The 19,665-nt window shown below is 43.8% G+C and overlaps 1 protein-coding gene across 6 annotated transcripts in view; it reads right to left on the bottom strand.

The window, feature by feature from the left end:
- The window catches only part of PDZD2 (PDZ domain containing 2), a 383,590-nt gene that overhangs the window by 149,575 nt on the left and 214,350 nt on the right, over positions 1-19,665 (bottom strand). The gene's annotated exons all lie outside the window — the stretch shown is intronic.

Here is a 19,665-nt window from a genome sequence, read left to right as displayed (position 1 = left end):
TGCTAAGTGGGAAGTGATGGATAAAGGAAGTGAGGGTGCAGGATTTCCACAGGGAGGTGTCACCATGGGCTGGGGTGAGCAGAAGCAACCTTCCCCAGGACGTGGGTCTTAAGTAAAGGCTGCTTCTTGGTTTTGACGTTTCCCACAATTTCAAACTCCTCCCTTCATAGGTGAAAGGAAAGTGGGCCACTCCTCATGCATGCTGCACCTGGAGACAATTGGGTTCCAGCCCGACCCACCTGGCACCATCACAGCAAGGAGAACGTGCCAAATGGCAGGTTTGTTAAAAGACCTGCTGCAAAGGACTGCTGCCAGCCAGGTTCGGGATCAGATTGCCGCTCACCCATATTGCTTGGAGCCCATGAACTGGACGAGCCTGAACTCCACAGTCATAATTCCATTAAGACTCCACAAAAGGAAACAAAAATGGGGGCAGGGCTTAGAATCTCCCACTCTCTATATTTTATTTTTACTACATTGCTATTGTCAAGTAATAAGAATAGCCACTCATTTGGTTCTCAGAAACTGAAGGTGGTGTGGGTGTTTAATTACCCCATAATGACTCCAGTGAGTGAGGTACATCCTAAATGCGCGTAGACTGTAGAAGTACACACCTTCTAGAAGGCTCAGAAGCAGGAGGCCAAGTTCTAGTGGTTCCCAACAGCAGGAGGATAAGCTTAAATTTCTACTCTTGCCAAGGTGCTAAGCAGTCAAGGGGAGCCGCTGAGCTATGCTGCTTTGGTCACCTGAACAGTGTGTACGCGCAACGCACCGCCCACACCTGTGACCGGGCTGCGAGTGCATTTCAGATGGGCTGGTGAAAGCTGTGTGCGCTACAAATCCGTTTTTTCAGAGTGGTTTCTGTGATGGCCAGTTCCTTCCCTCCCTGTCTCTGCCTGCTCTTCTGTAAGCTTACCAGTGGCAATGGAATTCCCCAAATTCCCCGTGGTGCTCAGAGTTTTACAGGTTTATTGCGCCCATTCTGTAATTTCCAGATCTCGAAATAATTCCTCTTCAAAAAAAAATATATAGTCCCCTAAGCCTACCAAGTCTACATTAGAATGAAAAATTATTAACCTTTCCTACTCAGGTGGGGAAGGGTGGGGTGAAGGACTTGGAAGAAATCCATCAAAACCCACTAAATGCTCAATGACGTGTTTGGGCTCAGCTGTATTTTGAAAGCATTTCTCATCTTTACCAGGAAGAATCTTCTCTGTCAGAATCACGTCTGGGTCTGTGGTGGTAGGCACTTGACTTCCAAACCCTCAGCTTTCAGAAGCACTGGTGAAGAAGCTGGGTCACATGTGGAAATTTCTTCCTATGAGCCTCCAAACAATCACTTGTTTGTTCCTCCCACCACCTTTTTTTTCCCACAAGAAGAATGTCTCTAAATAATTGGAGGAGATTTCCCATGGGAATTGGGCAATGGTGACTTCCAGGTCTTAAACTTATCTAAAACAGTTTAAAAACAAAAGAAATAAGAATGTGCCTGGCTGGCCTGTAACAATACAAATTCTGGCAGTCAGAGAAGCAGCCAATGCATGAAACTTCTAGTACCTCAGTGGAGGGTGGGCACGGCAGGTAAAGCCTCTTTGGTTTGTATTTGCTCAACTAAGAATATGTGGTCCTCCTAGCACTGACCAATTGAAGTTTAATTTTAAGACCTATGAAAAAAGTTTGCACAGGGCCTTCATAATCTAAGTAACAAGAATAATATCAGACTCCATGGCATTAACTGGGTTCAAGAGCTTCAACATTACTTCAGCTACAACCGTTTGTGTACGGTTAACACAGATCTCAGCGTGTCAACAAGAGAGGGTTAGATGCTTCACCGGGCCAGGGTGGGGGGAATGGAGGGGAGGGCGTTGAGAGTCCAGAGTACAGAATGGAATCTTCAAGAGTTTAAGCATCTTCCCTAAATCACAGAGAGGGGGACAGTGGGGATTCAGATTTCCACCCAAATCAGGTCTGCCTATTCACAAACCAAATGTTCTTTCCTCTCTGGTACTGGACTCTTAATGTGTCCCATTTGACACAGCAGATCTAAGTGAAATCTCTTAGAGGGGCAGCATATTTCACGAAAAGAGAGTGAATTTTGGTTGGACGACCGTGGGTTAAACTCAGCATCCCCTGCTTACTAGCTATGTGAATAATAAGCAAACATCTCTAGTTCTCAGCTTGCTCGTATGAAGAAGTACAACGCATTTAGAGAGTTTCTGCTAAAAGAGAGAGATGGTAATGTTTGAGATCCTCTCGGCACTGGCCACACAGTGGGCATTCAATAAATCGTGGTTATAGAGACTTTTGTATAAAACCTATTCACTCCACTCCTATTTTTTATATTTACGTTTCCTCTCCACTGTTTTGGCTTATTTAGATCACTAACCAAATTATACCTGGCTTGTCCTGGTTCCACAAGTTCCTAGCTTAATTGGAAGTGACAAAGGGGATGCGGGGAAGGAAAGCAGAGTGCTCAGGGAAGGGCGGTGTTCAAAGACCCAGAAGTCAGCGCTGTGGGGCTGCCAGCCCCAATCAGGCCACTGGGGACGTGACAAGAGGACGAAAGAAGGAACCACGTGCCGCCCAGGGTCCTCCCTGAAGAGCCACACAAAAACCCCGACATGGAGTCCCGTTGAAAAGCATCCTGGCCATTCTCCGGGTGACTGTTTGTCACCAACAAGATCAGGGCTCCCACTCGGAAGGGAACTGCACTTTCCTTCTCAGGAGAACCAAGGGCTTCAACTATTTTATTTTCCAAGTTATCTCCTGTCAGGCTAAGGATGAGCTAGGTCTCGACCCTCTTTTTATTGATGAAGAAAAAAGAAGTGTAAAGACTAAGGCGACTCTAAAAATCAAAAGAGACTCCTGAAGCAGCATTGTTAGCTACGCCATTTAAAGGAAAAGTCAGCTCTGAGCAACTCGGGAACTCCAGGGGAACCATGGGTACCTTTGTCCTTTCCAGGGCTTACGATAACATTCCTTGGGGAGACTTCTGAAATATCCAGAATGATGCCCATAAATGACTTCCAGCTGGTTCTATGACGGAACTTCTCAATCCCAGAAACTCTGTGTACTCACCCCAGCAGGTTCCACGTAGATGGGTGACATTGGCAACTGAACGTGCCAGTAACCATTTACCCAGCTCCAAACCTCCCCCTTCCTCCTCATAGGCACCTTCACTCTGAGCTCTTGGAAAATCCTTTCAGAATTTCTCTTTTCTCTCAATACTTTCTCCGGTGCAAAGGGACCCTATTATTTATTTCCTTCCTAGCTCTCCTTGGCCATTGGTTTACAATAGTCACTATCTGGCAGGTGTCAAATGCCATAAACATTCCAATCCTGGGACCCCCAGAGTTTCTCTGGGTCCGATGCAAACTCCAGACTGTGGCCATCGAGCCCTTCGACTGGCTGACCCCATCTTCCTCGAGGCTCCCCGTTTGCCTTTATCCTTCCCGGCAGGCCGTTCTGTCCCCACCCTGACCCAAGTGGTAGTGCCTGTCTTGGTCAACCTTTTCCTCCCATGACAGCCACACCCTTCCCATGTCTGCAAACAGTGCTATTGAGTTTACAAACAGTTCTGCACAAAGTGGACCTCCTATGGTGACAGTCAGCATAAGGACCCACAATAAATACTGACTGATGATGATAGGAGGCGCACACCTCTATCCTATTCACACTCAAGAAAACTGCCCCATTCCTCCAGGAGCTCCCCCACTTCCCCAGGCATCCGGACACTAGGTTTAATCTCCAAATGAAATGCTCTTGCCCAAGGATAGCTGGGTGGGTGGTTTCTGTGCTTGCAGCACTCTGCAGACGACAAAGGCCTCCAAAGAGCTGGAATCAATGAACACCCAGGGATCCTTGAAGAAAACAGCCGAGCACGTGCAGGTCACAGCCTTGCAAAAGTGACACTCAAATCAGGACAAGCTCAGTCTGAAAATAGATGCACCTGAATTAGGACATGAGAAGATGTCAGAAGGCATGGGAACAACACACCTAGATCACAGGGCTTGCTTGCTGGGCTGGGACAGAGGGTGCCCCGGGGTGTGAAGCAATGCAAAGATGGCACAGGTGTCTTTGTTCTCCTCTTGGTCAAGGGCAATCAGGAGCCCAGTGGGAGTAGAAATCAAGCCTCCATACCTGACTGACGCCACACAAAGGCACTCTCCCGTCCCACACAACTACAGCTGGGGTGGAGAAGCCAACCCCTGGGTCCGGCCAACAGTCTCTGAATGACGCCAGGGAGATGTGCCTGCTGCAGGCAGCAGAGGGCCCTAGAATGGACCAATTAGGAAGGCTTTTAATTTTACAAACACACCCAGAAAATTCATCTGGAAAATGTCCAGGATAATAACATGGAAAAAAAAATTCCAAACTAAAAAACCCCAAACAGTTGTTTGCCTTCCAAGGCCTAAGTCTTTAGAGCTCACAAGCACGTTTGCAAACAACAGGAGCATATAGGGGCCCATGCCCTCTCCCTAAGGGCCCCCCAACCCGTGCATGTGGAGATGCCTACAGCCTCTGCCAGACCAACCTCCAATCAATTCTTCTTCAAAGCAAGAGGCTGGGCTTCCCTGGTGGCGCAGTGGTTGAGAGTCCGCCTGCCGATGCAGGGGACACGGGTTCGTGTCCCGGTCCGGGAAGATCCCACATGCCGCAGAGCGGCTGGGCCCGTGAGCCATGGCCGCTGAGCCTGCGCGTCCAGAGCCTGTGCTCCGCAACGGAAGAGGCCACAACAGTGAGAGGCCCGCGTACCCCCCCCCAAAAAAAAACAAAAAAAAACCCCAAGAGGCTCTGAATAAAGGATTTCTGAACAAAGCCCTGGTCTGAAGTTACCCTGTAAAAAGGAAAATGTCTCTGCTGACAGAGTGGAAAACAGGACTGTGCTCAGAGAAGGCCAAGTGTTCATGAACCTGTCTGCATACTGCTGGTCCTTTCATCTGTTTTTCAAAAGCATCTCTAAGAATGATATTTGTTTCTATGCAGGATGAGTGTTGAAACAAAAATTAAAAATCAACACACACACCCCAGCACGTGTGCATGCGTGCGCGTGCGCACACATGCACACACGCACACACACACACACACACACACACAGCCCAGCACACATACAGACCAGGACTCCCTCTCTCTCACATCCTCAGCTGCCAGTCTTTAACACTTTGGCCTGTGCTGGGATGAAATGATGTGCTCATAAGACTTCAGGGTGTTTTAGTCAAACCCAGAAATGCCCTTCTCTTGGGGAGAGAGCTGGGAAAGTCCGCCTGCCTCTAGGCTGAAATGTCTGGATACAAGACTCAGATGAAGATGGTTCTCTTGGCTGAGTGCCCAAAGGACGAACAGCAAGGAATAGAGGAGACCCCCGGCCTCAGGGTTCCCTGCCTCGGCGGGGAACACCAGCCAACACAGGTCTGTGGCTGGTGACCTGGTTAACTCGGGAGTATGAACAAAATCTAGGAAGACCACAAGGCTGAAGCTGGTCTAGAAAGGGCCAAGTATAGCAGGCTCAGGGTTATCCTTTTTCTTTGCATGGACTTGACAGCTACAACCTAAGAAAGGGTAAGATTTTCCAACTAGAGTGTAGGCAACAGGAGGGGAGGTGCCATCTCTTCCCAGTATTCTTTGCATCAACTGCACAGTTCTGGAAACATCCAACATACTTTTCAAGAAAGTAAAGATTTCCGGCGCGAAGGCCCCCTAGCGCTTTTAAAAGAGATAGGAATCCACTTCCAAAACAGTGCCTCTCTCGCAACAACTAAGTACATTCTCACCACTTCAGGCCTTCCCTGTGCCCTACATTTTGCTGAACTCAACCTCTGGATGTGCTCATCCCTGCCAGGCTCCCTGTAAATATTTCATGCTGCCCCCATCTCCCTTACAAGCACTTGTCGGAATGACTGAGGTTGCTAGACTGGATTCAGGTTTGCTTCACCAGCTTTCTATGTCAAGAAGGGGCACTGTACACAGTGCAGCCTCGATGTCGACTGAGCTTCCAGCTGGAACAAAACCAACCTTTGTCCCTGAATTACTGCCAGTTTCTTCCCCTAAGGAAATGGGGTTAGCTGTGGCACCATATTTCATCGGGTTACTCTCACGCTGACCTCTGTCCTCCAAAAATTTCAGACTTGTCCCCTGAGACACATACCACCCACTCACAAAATTTTTCTTTTCAAAATGAGATCCTTGCGGTGACCGTTTTGAAACGTATAGAAATATCAAATCACTAGGTTGTGCACCGGGAACAAACATAGTCTTGTAGGTCAATTATACTTCAAACAAACTCAGAGAAAAGAAGATCGGATTTGTGGTTACTAGAGGTGGGGGGTGAGTGGAGGGGGAAGTGGATTAAGGTGGTCGAAAGGCACAAACTTCTGCTTATAAGATACATAAGTACTAGGGATGTCATGGACAACATGATTAATATAATTAACACTGTTGTGTGTTACAAATGAAAGCTGTCCAGTGAGTAAATCCTGAGTTCTCATCACAAGGAAAAAAAATCTTGATTATAAACAAAATTCAAAGAAAAACACACGCACGCCTAAAATGAGATCCCCGTGTTAGGAACAGAATCTTGGGTATGACAATGCAGTGAATTTTTGTCATTAGTGATTTTAATTTATGAAACTCCAAGTTTGGGGAATTCCCTGGTGGTCCAGTGGTTAGGACTCTGCGCTCTCACTGCTGAGAGCCTGGGGTCGGTCCCTGGTTGGGGAACTAAGATCCTGCAAGCTATGTGGTACAGCCAAAAAAACCCAAAAAACAAAAAACAAAAACCACTCCAAGTTTTTTTTTTTTTTTAATGCTTTGGGGTTGCATGGGCATGGGTCACTTGATCCAATAATTTTCCTAGCTTTTCAATTCTGGAATCATGTTGGGGGGGGAAGGGCAATGGCCCAATTAAAATGCAAGTGATTCCTTTGCTTGTTGCTACTCAGTGAACTCCGAAGGAAAATTAATACATATATTGCAAGCTCCCGGCCAAATCAAGACTTCAAGATGACCAGAAAAATGCAAACTAAGATCCTTCATGATGACTTTAATATTCTGTGAGCTCTAAAACCTAGTCATACTGAAAAAGGGAGTTAAAGAATCAGCTTTGTTTTTTTCCCCCCCAACCATCTCAAGTTACCTAAACTTTGATCTGCTTATCCACCTGATGATGTAGACTACCCCTGTAATTACCAAACTACAGAAACCCACACTGGCAGCAAGAACCGTGGCGGGGAGGTGGGAATAGTGATTTCTTAAATGGACAAGAAGTTAAAATGTAAGAATCGCATGCCAGACACTGTGTCCAGAGTCTGAGAATTTAATTCTTACAATAACTCCTAGCATCTCAGCATCTGTATCTTTTCCAATTCTACAGAGTAGGTAACTAGTCAAATATATGAATGACATTTGCCTGAAGTAGCCCAGCTGATAAGCAGACCATCAGTGAATTCTTGGGTTCGTGCTCCTTTCACTTCCATACTATTCCTCCAGTCAACACATTTCCCTCAAGTATTATTTTCAGACCTTGGGCCTCCACATGATGCTTTTCTCAAAAGCAATTGAACACCTGAAGCCTCAAAGAAGCACACAATATAGTTCTTATAAAGAAGAAAGATGCTGACCCCTTTCACTTGTTACTCCTGTCATCACAGTGCTCAGGATGTGGGACCCCGCAGATGAAAGCCCTGGTTGAAGAGAAGCCCTCTGGGAATGGAAGCACCCCTTCGCTAGACCACGCTCCGTGCCACCTCCAACTAGCACACCTGACACGCGAGGAAAGGCTTCTGCTATTAAAACGTAACTTGGGGAAATTCTGTTGTGCTGGATGGACACCCCTATAGAGCGGGTTTCACTTGTGGAGTTGAACAGTTTTCCACGAGGACCCTCCAGGTACCCCACTCACTGTTGGCTGTACCAACTACAGTCGGAGAAGCAGAGCAAGGTAAACGGGGCCCAGCGCTCAGAGGAGCACGGAAGTGTCACTGTGTACCCACCAAGGCGCTAGGTACTGAGCACAAACGCTACCCATGTGGTCTTCGTGGGGTGCAGTCAAGGTTGGGGCTTAGGAAAGGGATGAGTTACGAAAGGGATGAGTTACTGTAAACCGGGTCATCAACCCCCGCTGGGCAGAAAATTGGAAAGACCACATGTCTCAGAATCCCTTGCAGCCAGAGTGCAGGCATGGGAGCTCATTTTCACCAACCAGAACTGGACGGAAGCGGGCAGGGGTCACCCACCGGGACCCAGCCTCACAGTGTGCACTGGTGAAGATGGCATGGTTCTGGCGGTCATTCCCTGAAGCCCTGGGCCTGAGCGGGGAGCCGGGGCAGCAGGTTTTTCCTGCTAGAACAGTCCCACCGTGTGGTTTGGCTCTCCTCCTGGCTCCACAACATCCAAGCTTGACTCTTGGTCCCTCCCAGAAATTCCGTGAACCACCTAACTAACATCCTTTAATACATCCCTTTCTGCTTAAACTAGCTACAGGAATTTCTGTTGTGTGTGGCCAAAAGCCCTGCCGGGCTCAGCAAGGGAGAAAGCAGAGAACCAAGAGGAAGCTGGAAGGACGGCGGAAGCCAGCTGGCACAGGCCTGAGGTGCCCACATGTGCAATGTCGCGGGCTTCTAAGCCCAGTGCTGTGTGCCCAGCGACACCACGGGGGGCCATCCACAGTGCACGGGCCGTACAGGTGGCTGGACATGGGTTGAAATCTCAAGCCCACTGCCCCATCTCTGTATCGTGCTGGGCAAGTTTCTCATACTCTCTGAGCCTGAGTTTACTCATCTATGAAATGGGAACAATGCTATTCGCCTTTGTTGTAGAGAAAATAAAACTAGGTAATATATACGTATAGCCTAATACCATGCCTATGAGCAACAGTTGTTCCAGAAATTATAAGGCTATCTCCCCAGATCTTCAACTGATCTGGCTTACATGCTAATATAGAGAACATACCACATCTGTCAAAATATATATTTTCCCTAAAATGGTTCTTACAAAGGAGGACACCATCTTATATTTCAATCTATACAATTATATTATGAACCACTCTTTCACTTACTTTTCTTTTTAAAAACTTGTTATGGGTTTATGTTTTATCTTTTATGTGCTTTAAACATTTTTAATATAATTTTTAAAGATTATACTCCATTTACAGTTATTAAAAAATATTGGCTATACTCCCTGTGTTGTACAATACATCCTTATAGCCTATCCTACACCCAACAGTCTGTACCGCCTACACCCCACCCCGTTCCCCCAACTCCGGCACACACACTCTGCTAACCACTAGTCTGTTCTCTGTATCTGTCTTTCACTTACTTTAATCTGGGTGACAATATACTGCTTGGAGAAGACACAAATATCTCAGATTTGATCAATGCCAATTTTAGATACTTTCAGAGGTCAGAATTGGTTTAAAATAAAGGGAGAAAATAAGTTTAATGTGAATGTAACGATTATTCCTGGGAGAAATGACCTCACGATGCAAGTGCTGGATTTCCTGGTAGCAGAGCAGCACGGTGGTTAAAAGCATGAACGCTGGCACCCTACAGCAGGGTCTGAATCTTGGCTCTGCCTTTCACGAGCTGTGACTTTGGGCCACGCACTTGGCCTCTCTGGACCCCAGTTCCCCCAGTAAAATGAGCTAATAGAGGCAGCCGTCTCACAAGGGTGCTCTGAGGAGTAAATGAGTCAATACGTGTAAAGCACCCATGACAGAGTTTGGCACACAGGAAATGCATCCATGAGTATAAGCTATTTTCAAATATAAGACGAAGGGGCGGGAGAACCGTGCTAGGGTTCTCGTGGACAATGGAGGCTTGTGGCCTGGGATCAAAGGTCCAGTGACAGTGCTATACATAACATAAAATTGCTGTCTCTCAAATAATGAAGATGGAAATGAAGGTGATAAACCCTGAAAACCTGACTTAGATGACGTAAAATGTGGCTCTTCTTTATAAACTATATGAGTGGGAGAAGGAATATTCAAAATTACAATATCATTTAAGTTTTAAATTGGATTTTAAATGTGTGAATTAATAAAGCAGATATTAGAGATAGACATGACTATTTCATGTATATTGCTATATTAGTACACTGAAGAGTATACTATTCGTGTACTAAATATATACTATTTCACATATATTTACGATTATGTATGTGTGTGTGTGTGTATATATATATATATATATATATATATATTTTTTTTTTTTTTTTTGGCAGTACTCAGGCCTCTCACTGTTGTGGCCTCTCCCGTTGTGGAGCACAGGCTCTGGACGCGCAGGCTCAGTGGCCATGGCTCACGGGCCTAGCCGCTCTGCGGCATGTGGGATCCTCCCAGACCGGGGCACGAACCCGCGTCCCCTGCATTGGCAGGCGGACTCCCAACCGCTGCGCCACCAGGGAAGCCCGGCACTCAACATTTGAATAAAGCTGCTCTGCCTCTGGGAAGCTCTCAGCAGGGAGGTATAACTCTGTCTTAAAAAGACACATTTCTGACCGAGAAGAATATGCAGAGAGCCAGCATGGGGTTATATTTAATGGTACTTAACAAGGGGTCTACTGGGTTGGAAAATGCAAACATCTTTCAGTGGTAGATTGAACTCAACCCCAAAGGAGGAAAATACAGGCCAAAAGCACAGAGGAAGATTCCATTACCTGGCTTACTCAGAAGAGGAAGGAAAGCAACCTCAGCATCTTCGGGATTTAGGTAGAGAAGGCAAGAGATTATCAAACCACTTAAACTTAAGCTAGAATACCTGCAAGGTAGGAGAAAGTCTGTTTTGCATTCCTGCATCCATTAAGAATGAAAGAAAGGACACTGATGGGACTTACTCTCTCAGGTAAAATCACACTCACCTGTATCATTTTATAGGCTAATTTAAAAGACAAGCAGCAACATTTAGTATGTGCTGCTTCTTTTCTGATACTTATTCTAACCTCAGCTTTATCCAGGGTAATGCAGGGTAATTACACCCAGAATTCTTTATTTGTATCTTTCTAATAACATTCATCATCTACTACCTTGAGTTAAACCGTTTAGGCTCAAGTTCCATGTCTCAGCTACCACGTACTGATAAGAGCAGTATTTATTGTTTTCTTCAAGCAACATATTGGCATGTTTACAAATACTGGTTCATTTACAAGGCCCTACTACATTTCCTTGATGTCAACTATGACCAGCTTTGCCCATAGTAAGCACTCCATCAATGTCTGTTAACTGAATGACTGTTGACTAAATCAACTTTTCCTTGAATTTTATTTTATTTATTTTTTTATACAGCAGGTTCTTATTAGGCATCCATTTTATACACATCAGTGTATACATGTCAATCCCAATCTCTCAATTCATCCCACACACACACACCCTGCTGCTTCCTTGATTTTTAACATTAGTAGCTGATTTTATTGTTAACCCTCACCGATTTGTAATATGCAGAAAGTTAAGATGTAGTAAGTTCTTATTAGTAACTAAGAAATGGGATAACTCAATGTTGAATAAATATCTCATATGCAAAAATCAACTCAAAATGGATTAAAGACCTAAATGTAAGACTGAAAACCATAAAGCTCCTAGAGGAAAACATAGGCAGAACACTCTTTGATATAAATCATAGCAGTATTTTTTTGGATCTGCCTTCTAAAGCAAAGGAAATAAAAGCAAAAACCAACAAACGGGACTTAATTAAACTTAAAAGCTTTTGCACAGCAAAGGAAACCATCGACAAAATGAAGAAACCTACAGAATGGGAGAAAATATTTGCAAATGATATGACTGATAAGGGGTTAATATCTAAAATATATAAACAGCTTTTACAATTCAACATCAAAAAGACAAAAACAACCCGACTTAAAAATGAGCAGAAGATCTGAACAGACATTTTTCTGAAGAGGACATTCAGATGGCCAACAGGCACATGAAAAGATGCTCAACATCGCTAATCATCAGGGAAATGCCAATCAAAACCACAATGAGAGCACCTCACACCTATCAGAATGGCTATCGTTAAAAAGAACACGAATAGCAAATGTTGGCAAGGATGTGGAGAAAAGGGAACCCTTGTACGTTGTTGGTGGGAATGTAAATTGGTGCAGCCACTGTGGAAAACAGTATGGAGGTTTCTCAAAAAACTAAAAATAGAACTACCATAGGACCCACCAATTCCACTCCTGGGTATATACCCATAAGAAACAAAAACAATGATTCAAAAAGATACATGCACCACAATGTTCACAGTAGCATTATTTATAATTGCCAAGACATGGAAATAACCTAAGTGCCCATCAACGGATGGATAAATAAGATGTGGTATATATATATATATATATACACATACACACACATACACACAGTGGTATACATACTACTCAGCCATAAAAAGAAGGAAATTTTGCCATATGCAACAACAAGAATGGACTTGGAGGGTATTACACTAAGTGAAATAAGTTAGACAAAGATAAATACTATATGATATCATTTATATGTGAAATCTAAAATACAATAAAGTAGTGAATATAACAAAAGAAACAGACTCACAGATATAGAGAACAAATTAGTAGTTACCAGCGGGGAGAGGGAAGTGGGGAGGGGCAATATAGAGGTAGAGGATTAAGAGGTACAAACTATTATGTATAAAATAAGCTACAAGGATATACTGTACAACACAGGGAATACAGCCAATATTTTATAGCAGCTATAAATGGAACATAACCTTTAAAATTGTGAATCACTATATTGTACACATGTAACATATATTGTACATCAACTATATTCAATTTTTAAAAATCTCATGATGAAGACTTCTCAGTTATTATTTTGCTGCATTTTGCCAACTTGCTTTTTATTTGTGTTTTCACTCATTAAAACAGACACACTTGAAATAAATACACTGCTTTAAAATATTCAAAAACATATTTTTCACTAATTTGGAATGACTTTTCTTTCCTGATTATTCTCTTTTCACCCCTAACTTATATAATAATACTTAAATTTTATTTTTGAATTATAAGGGTGTTTTTCTGAATACAAGTCCCCCTATCAGATATATGATTTGTAAATATCTCCTCCTATCCTTTTCAACAAACAGTGCTAGGATAACTGGAAATCCACACACAAGGGAACGAAGTTGGACCCCCTCCTTACACCGTGCACAAAAGTTAACATAAAATGGATCACAGACCTAAACATAAGAGCTAAAAAGATATTTTAAAACCCCTAACAACTCAATAATAAACTGACAACCCAAATGAAAAATAAGCGAAGGATCTGAAGAGACAGTTCTTCACAGACAATATACAAATGCACAATAAGCACATGAAAAGATGCCCATCATCGTTAGTCATCAGGGAAAAGCAAACCCAAACCGTAATGAGATACTATTTCACGCCCACTAGGATGGCTATAATAATATAGCCAGATAATGACAAATGTTGGTGAGGATGTAGAGAAACTGGAACCCTCAGGCACTGCTGGTAGAAATGTAAAACAGTGAAGCCACTTTGGAAAAGTTTAGCAGTCATTCAAAATGTTCAACGTGGAATTATATGACCCCGCAATTCTACTCCTAAGTATATACCCAAGAGAAATGAAAACATATGTTCACACAAAGACTTACGAATGTTCACAGCAGCATTATTCAAATAGCCCCAAAGTGGAAACAACCCAAATATCCATCAACAGATAAATAGATAGAAGGTGGTATATCCACAAGTTGGACTATTATTTAGTTGTAAAGAGAGATGTACTGATGAATGCAACAACATAGAAGAATCTTGAAAACATTATACTAAGAAGTCAGTCACAAAAGGCCACATACTGTATGATTCCATTTGTATGAAGTAGCCAGAAAAGAAAATTTATAGAGACAGAAAGTCAATTAGTGGTTGCCAGAGGTCAGGGAGGTTGCGGGGCTGGGTATGGGGAGTGACTGCTAATTGGTACAGGGTTTCTTTGGGGTACAATAAGAATGTTCTAAAATAGATAGTGGTGATGCCTGAACCACTCTGAGTATACTAAAAACCATTTAATGGTCAACTTTAAATGGGTGAAATTGTACGTATAATTAAAAAACAAAAATAAAACCTCCTAGGAGGACAGATATGGGCATGTGGATTCCCTAACACCCTATCTATCCCTCGGTAAGGCACTGAAGATTGATTGAGGGAAATATTAACTTCTCAAATTTTAAGCAGGCAAAATTAAGATGATCTAAAACTAATATAGGTAACAAAGCCACTTATTCTTTTCTTTTCACTTCATTTTTATAGGTGTTTTCAAAAATTGAAATATAGTTAATTTACAATGTGGTGTTAGTTTCAAGTGTACAGCAAAGTGATTCAGTTATACACATATATATACATGTATATTCTTTTTCAGATTCTTTTCCATTATAGGTTATTATAAGATACTGAGGAGAGTTCCCTGTGCTATAGAGTAGGTCCTTATTGTTCACCTATTTTATATACAGTAGTATCTGTTAACCCCATACTCTTAGCTTATATGTCTCCCCTCCCACAGCCTCCTCTCCCCCTGCTACCCCCTTTGGTAACCATAAGTTTGTTTACTGTGTAAGTCTACTGTTGTTTTGTAAATAAGTTCATTTGAACCATTTTTTTTAGATTCCACGTACAAGTGATATCATATGATATTTGTCTTTCTCTGTCTGAAAGTCACCTATTCTTATAGCACTTAACCTAGAATGCACATTTTAAATGCTTGGCAACTAGAAAGTTCTTAGAAAGGTCAGCTCTTGCCTCAACTCCCCAATCCCTTTTCTAAACTGCCTTGTGCTTGGGCAAAAAAGAGAAAATTATCAAGCTATTTTAAAAATAAGAATGGTGAGCATTTGTCTAGGAAGATTGATGAAGACACATTTTAGTAGAAAATTAATTAGGAACCTCTCTAAGCATTCTTGCTGTTCTTTTCCTTCTCCTCAACTCCCCATTCCCACACAAACCTTGGGGCCCAGCAAAAACGAGAACATTTTAGTTTCTTTATTCCAAGGAGTAGCGGGGTCCATGTAAGTATGTCCATTATATAGATCAAGAAACAAAACGTCAGGGCCATAAAACTAGCTGCCCCTCAAGGTCATAATTAAGAGAGATGGCTTCAGTGCTCCTGGAGGCTCACATATTCTTCTACCTAAGAAATAACTGAACAGCATTTTACATGTGAAATCACCTAATTGTGGCCTCCAGTCCCCTTGCTTCCGCTTGGCAGGGCCTCCCTTCCTCAGGCCAAGGCAGACAGATGCCCAGCAACAGGAACAAAGTGGAGAGCGTTAAAGGCTGGCTGGACCTGCAGAAGCAGCCTGCGTCCATCCCCAATACCTCACCTCACTTTCCTCGAGAGGACAAACCCAGCCTTGGCCAGCCTGGAGCTGACCCTCCTTCCAGGCCGCAAGCCCTTTGCCGGTCGCCTTCAGGCAAGGGAGGAAGCTTGACTTCCATCGCCAATAACCAGTGAGCTCTTTACAATTCTCTCTACCTGTAGATGGCTTTCTATATATATATGAAGGGTAAGAGGCAGCAAATCCATAAATCAGTCAACATCGCATGTGATCATGAGTATTTCCTGACTGCCCAATGTCACCCAGGAAATCGGAAGGCTGGTACCCCAGTGCTGCCTAACCCCCTCTACCCCCAGCATCTCAACTGAGAGGAGCCACCAGAGGGGGCAAATGGGAGGACACACAACCATGCCTCCCAGTCGCTTGCCCTCTGCCATTCTGGAACTACTGGCAACCATCGTTTATTACATCATTTACTGTGTGCTACATGCTAGCGTGTCAACAGCTTTACATGCGTTCTTTCATCTAAGCCCAGTAACAAATCTGAGTGGGAGGTATAGTTATTGTTCTCAGTTTATATGTAAACCCACTTGGCGAAGCTAAATAACTCACCCAAGGCTAACCAGCCAGTACATGGTAGAAGAAGGTGATGAGATTCAGGACCTTGAAGCAAACGTTGTTAATCACAGAAGATGGGAGTTGCTGATTCTGACGCTGTAAGGTCAGTAGGAGCCAATCTACCAGGATGATGCTAGAAGTCTGTAGAAAAGAGGCTCCACCTATCCCTAGGACTGACCCCTAAAGCCATCCCGCATGAGCTGGTTAGTGACTTCTCACACATCTGAAGGAAACTTCAACACGGAGCTAGAAAGGGCTTGGCTGGGAGACAGTTGGCTCAGCAAGTCTATGTCCACACAGTGTGGAAGGTGGGCGCTCAGCTTGTAGAGACCCAGGATAAAGCAGCCCTTAGGAAGGCTTTCTGCATCAAAGCAGTGAAGCCCCTGCCTCCACTAAACAGCTTTGACAGGAGAGACCTGGCGGTGTCAGCGTTTTATTTACTCCATCAGTTGACCTTTGTCCTTGGCAACTGGCTAGAGGAGCCTCTTCTGCTCCTCTTTTCCTAGGGCTTCACTGCCAAGGACTCTCTGTCCTAAAGCCTCGCTTTACACCTGTATATCCACACCGTTATCGTCAATCATGAATTATGTGCAATTACCTGCTGAACTGACAGAAACGGATAAGTCTATAGAGGCAGCCAATGGAAAAACAACAGGATCTGAAGTTAGCCAATTCTGGGTCCTATCAGACTATACTTTGGGGGGGGGTATGATTTATTTTAGTTCTTCACTAAATAAAATGTCTATAACATAGTCAACTTCAGGGAAGAAATAAATGACTAAGAGTCTCCACCCTCTAAGGGTGAAGACAAAAGATACATATATGAAACAATGGTCGTGCAAAATGAGAGATGATGTCATTTGAATGTTTTATACACGTCTCTTTGTACTTAACTAGACTGATTTGTTGGTAGCTGGGGACATTATGCACATTACTTCCTTATCTGCCCTAATCCCAGAAAAAGAAACCATTTTCACACTGATAGTAGGCACTGATAATGCTGAGGAAAGATAAGGAGTCCTGAGGTCAGTGGTAACTGGATCTCCCGTGCAACTTCAGCCAGTGTTTCTTCTGAACACACATAGCTCTTGCTGACATCTGACGTGAGACACCATATAGGAGATAACAGAGGTGTGTACAGCACTTCAAGGGCTGAGAGGTAAAAGTGATCGCGCTGAGAGGCTGGGTAAACATCACGGAGCAGCCCAAGCTGCCCACAGATTCTCCAAAAGCAGGAACCTGGTTTTCAAGTTGTGATAAGGGACCCTGAGGCTCACTTTCCCACAAGTATCTTCTGGGGCCCTAAATTCCAGGTGGGAGCTATTCCATTGGGTAAGGTGTTATTTCAGAAAGTATTTTAAAATGTAAATATGTTTCTGCAGGACGGAAAATATTTAACCCTGGCTTGTTCATACATGAGTAATGTATAGGCCAATTTTAAGGAAAAAAAAAAAAAAATCTTACCAGACCCCACTGTATATCCATACAAAATTCTTTTGAGTATTACCCACTTAAGATAAAATGTTAATTGCTAAATCCTTCAGTTATAAATATTGTTACAAAAGAGGAGTTTTCTTCTTAGTAATTGGCAAAATACTTTTTAAAAGATTATTGTAGGGCTACACTGGTGGCGCAGTGGTTGAGGGTCCACCTGCCGATTCAGGGGACACGGGTTTGTGCCCCGGTCCGGGAAGATCCCACATGCCGCAGAGCAGCTGGGCCCGTGAGCCATGGCCGCTGAGCCTGCGCATCCGGAGCCTGTGCTCCGCAGCGGGAGAGGCCACAACAGTGAGAGGCCCGCGTACTTCGAAAAAAATAAGAAAGATTATTGTAGCTAATAATTTAAAAAATTCTCATGCATCTCTAAAGATTCAAAAACCCTTGTTTGAAAATCATGGCTTTAATCTATTTAACAGTCTCTGTCAAATTAATATCCAGCCCCTAGCAAAGGACTTGGCGTGTAGTAGGTGTTCAATAAACTTTTTCTGAGTGGATGAATTTTATATGATTAGAGACAAGAGCTGAGCCAAGTCTACCGCCGGGGTGGGCAAGTCCAGGCAGGCACCAAGCTGTGACCGTGGGCAGCTGGGTTTAAGAAAGAACCACAGGAGAATATCAAATAGGTGATTTGATGAGTCACCTAGGATGGGCTAACTGCCCACAGTTACCACCAGGAAACGGGCTGATGAGGACAACAAACCTCTTCCTTGGCCCACAGGTGCCACTGTGTGCACACGTACACTCAACGCCCAGCACAGTACTTTTTTTTTAACCTTCCATTCATAGCACCTGGGAAGTGTCAAAGAGAGGGCCAGAGGCAAGCCTGGTCCCATGGAAAAGTGGCAGGATTTGAACTTTGCCAGTTCTGGATCCTGGCATTTACTGGGTGTTGGGCACATTTCTTAAATTCCAACTTACAGTCTCCTCATTAGTAAAACAGAGCAGATAGCTATGTCACCATGTTGTTGGATGAATTACACAGGAGAATGTCTGTAAAAGGCCCTGGCACATGGTTGGTGGATAATAAAGCTAGTTGCCTGACAGGGGCAGGAGGACAGAGCCTATTATCCACGGTAATGAAGGAAGGAAAAGCTCAGGATGGGAAAGAGGCCTAAGTCCAGTCCCTGCTGCTCAGGCAGGAACACAGGTCCTTTGGGTGGGGCAGACGGAAGTGAGGCAAGGAAAAGGCAGAGCTGCCTTCTCAAGGAAGGTGTGTCTGTTTTGTGGCTGATTGAAAAAAGAGGAAGGGGATTTATCACATGTTCATGGGAGTTTCCAGGCAGAATTTTAAGTCATTCCATTGGCTCAAGTTGAGAAGAGCTTCTTTCCAACAAATCCCAACATCCCAGCAGAAGACATGTTGTTGAGCCAAAGCTGGCTTGGCAAAAGAAGAGAAGAGAACACTAGGTACAAAGCACCTTTGCTACCAGCGAAGTGGACCAGGAACCGGGTGATGAGGTAATAAGCTCCTAAAAGCCTCTCCAGCATCTGAGTTACCCTTTGGTTTGCCTTCTGTAACATCTTCCTCATCTGACATCAAGGGTTCATTGAACTGAGGATAGAGCCATGCTTAGGCCACTGTCTTTCAATCCTTCAGGTCACAGCAGCTCACCCCAAACTTAATTTCACGCTATAGTAAAACCAGAATAAAATGAAATCAGGAGACACTACAATTATACCTATGCTATTATAAGGATGCACGTAGACAGCGGTTTCACGCTATAGTAAAACCAGAATAAAATGAAATCAGGATACACTACAATTATACCTATGCTATTATAAGGATGCATGTAGACAGGGGTTAGAAAAGCAAAACAGTCCATATGTATTGGGTGACAAAATTAAGGAGAACCTTCCCTTTTAAAAATTATTTTTTAAGTTATTATGGTCTTATTAATGCAATATGTAAAAGCTAGAAGGGAAAAACATTAAGTCAGGAACAACCCTGACCTCATGAATGCCACTTAGCCTAAGGCAGGAGGTTTTGGACTGAGATCACGCATCCCATCACGCCTGGCTTCCCCAGCCACTCGAGAGTAGGCCAGGCGTAGATGCCACCTGACCTCAAAGGACTGAAAGGCTCACGACTGAATTTCTTTTGGTCAAAACTTTCATGCAAATTTCACTCACGTGCGGCACCCTAATAATGCTCCATGCTGATCTCAAACTAGACCTGAGAATTTTTTGGTCTGTACAACTTCATGCTACCAAACACCTGAATGAGCGTTTTCTAACTAGTCTGAAAGTTCTAGTAGCTCTACTGCAC

This window comes from Delphinapterus leucas, chromosome 3 (assembly GCF_059928025.1).
Source record: "Delphinapterus leucas isolate spDelLeu-1000000601 "Yukka" chromosome 3, BTC_Dleu_Yukka2, whole genome shotgun sequence".
NCBI lineage: Eukaryota > Metazoa > Chordata > Mammalia > Artiodactyla > Monodontidae > Delphinapterus > Delphinapterus leucas.
This window is presented reverse-complemented; position numbering and strand designations above follow the sequence as displayed.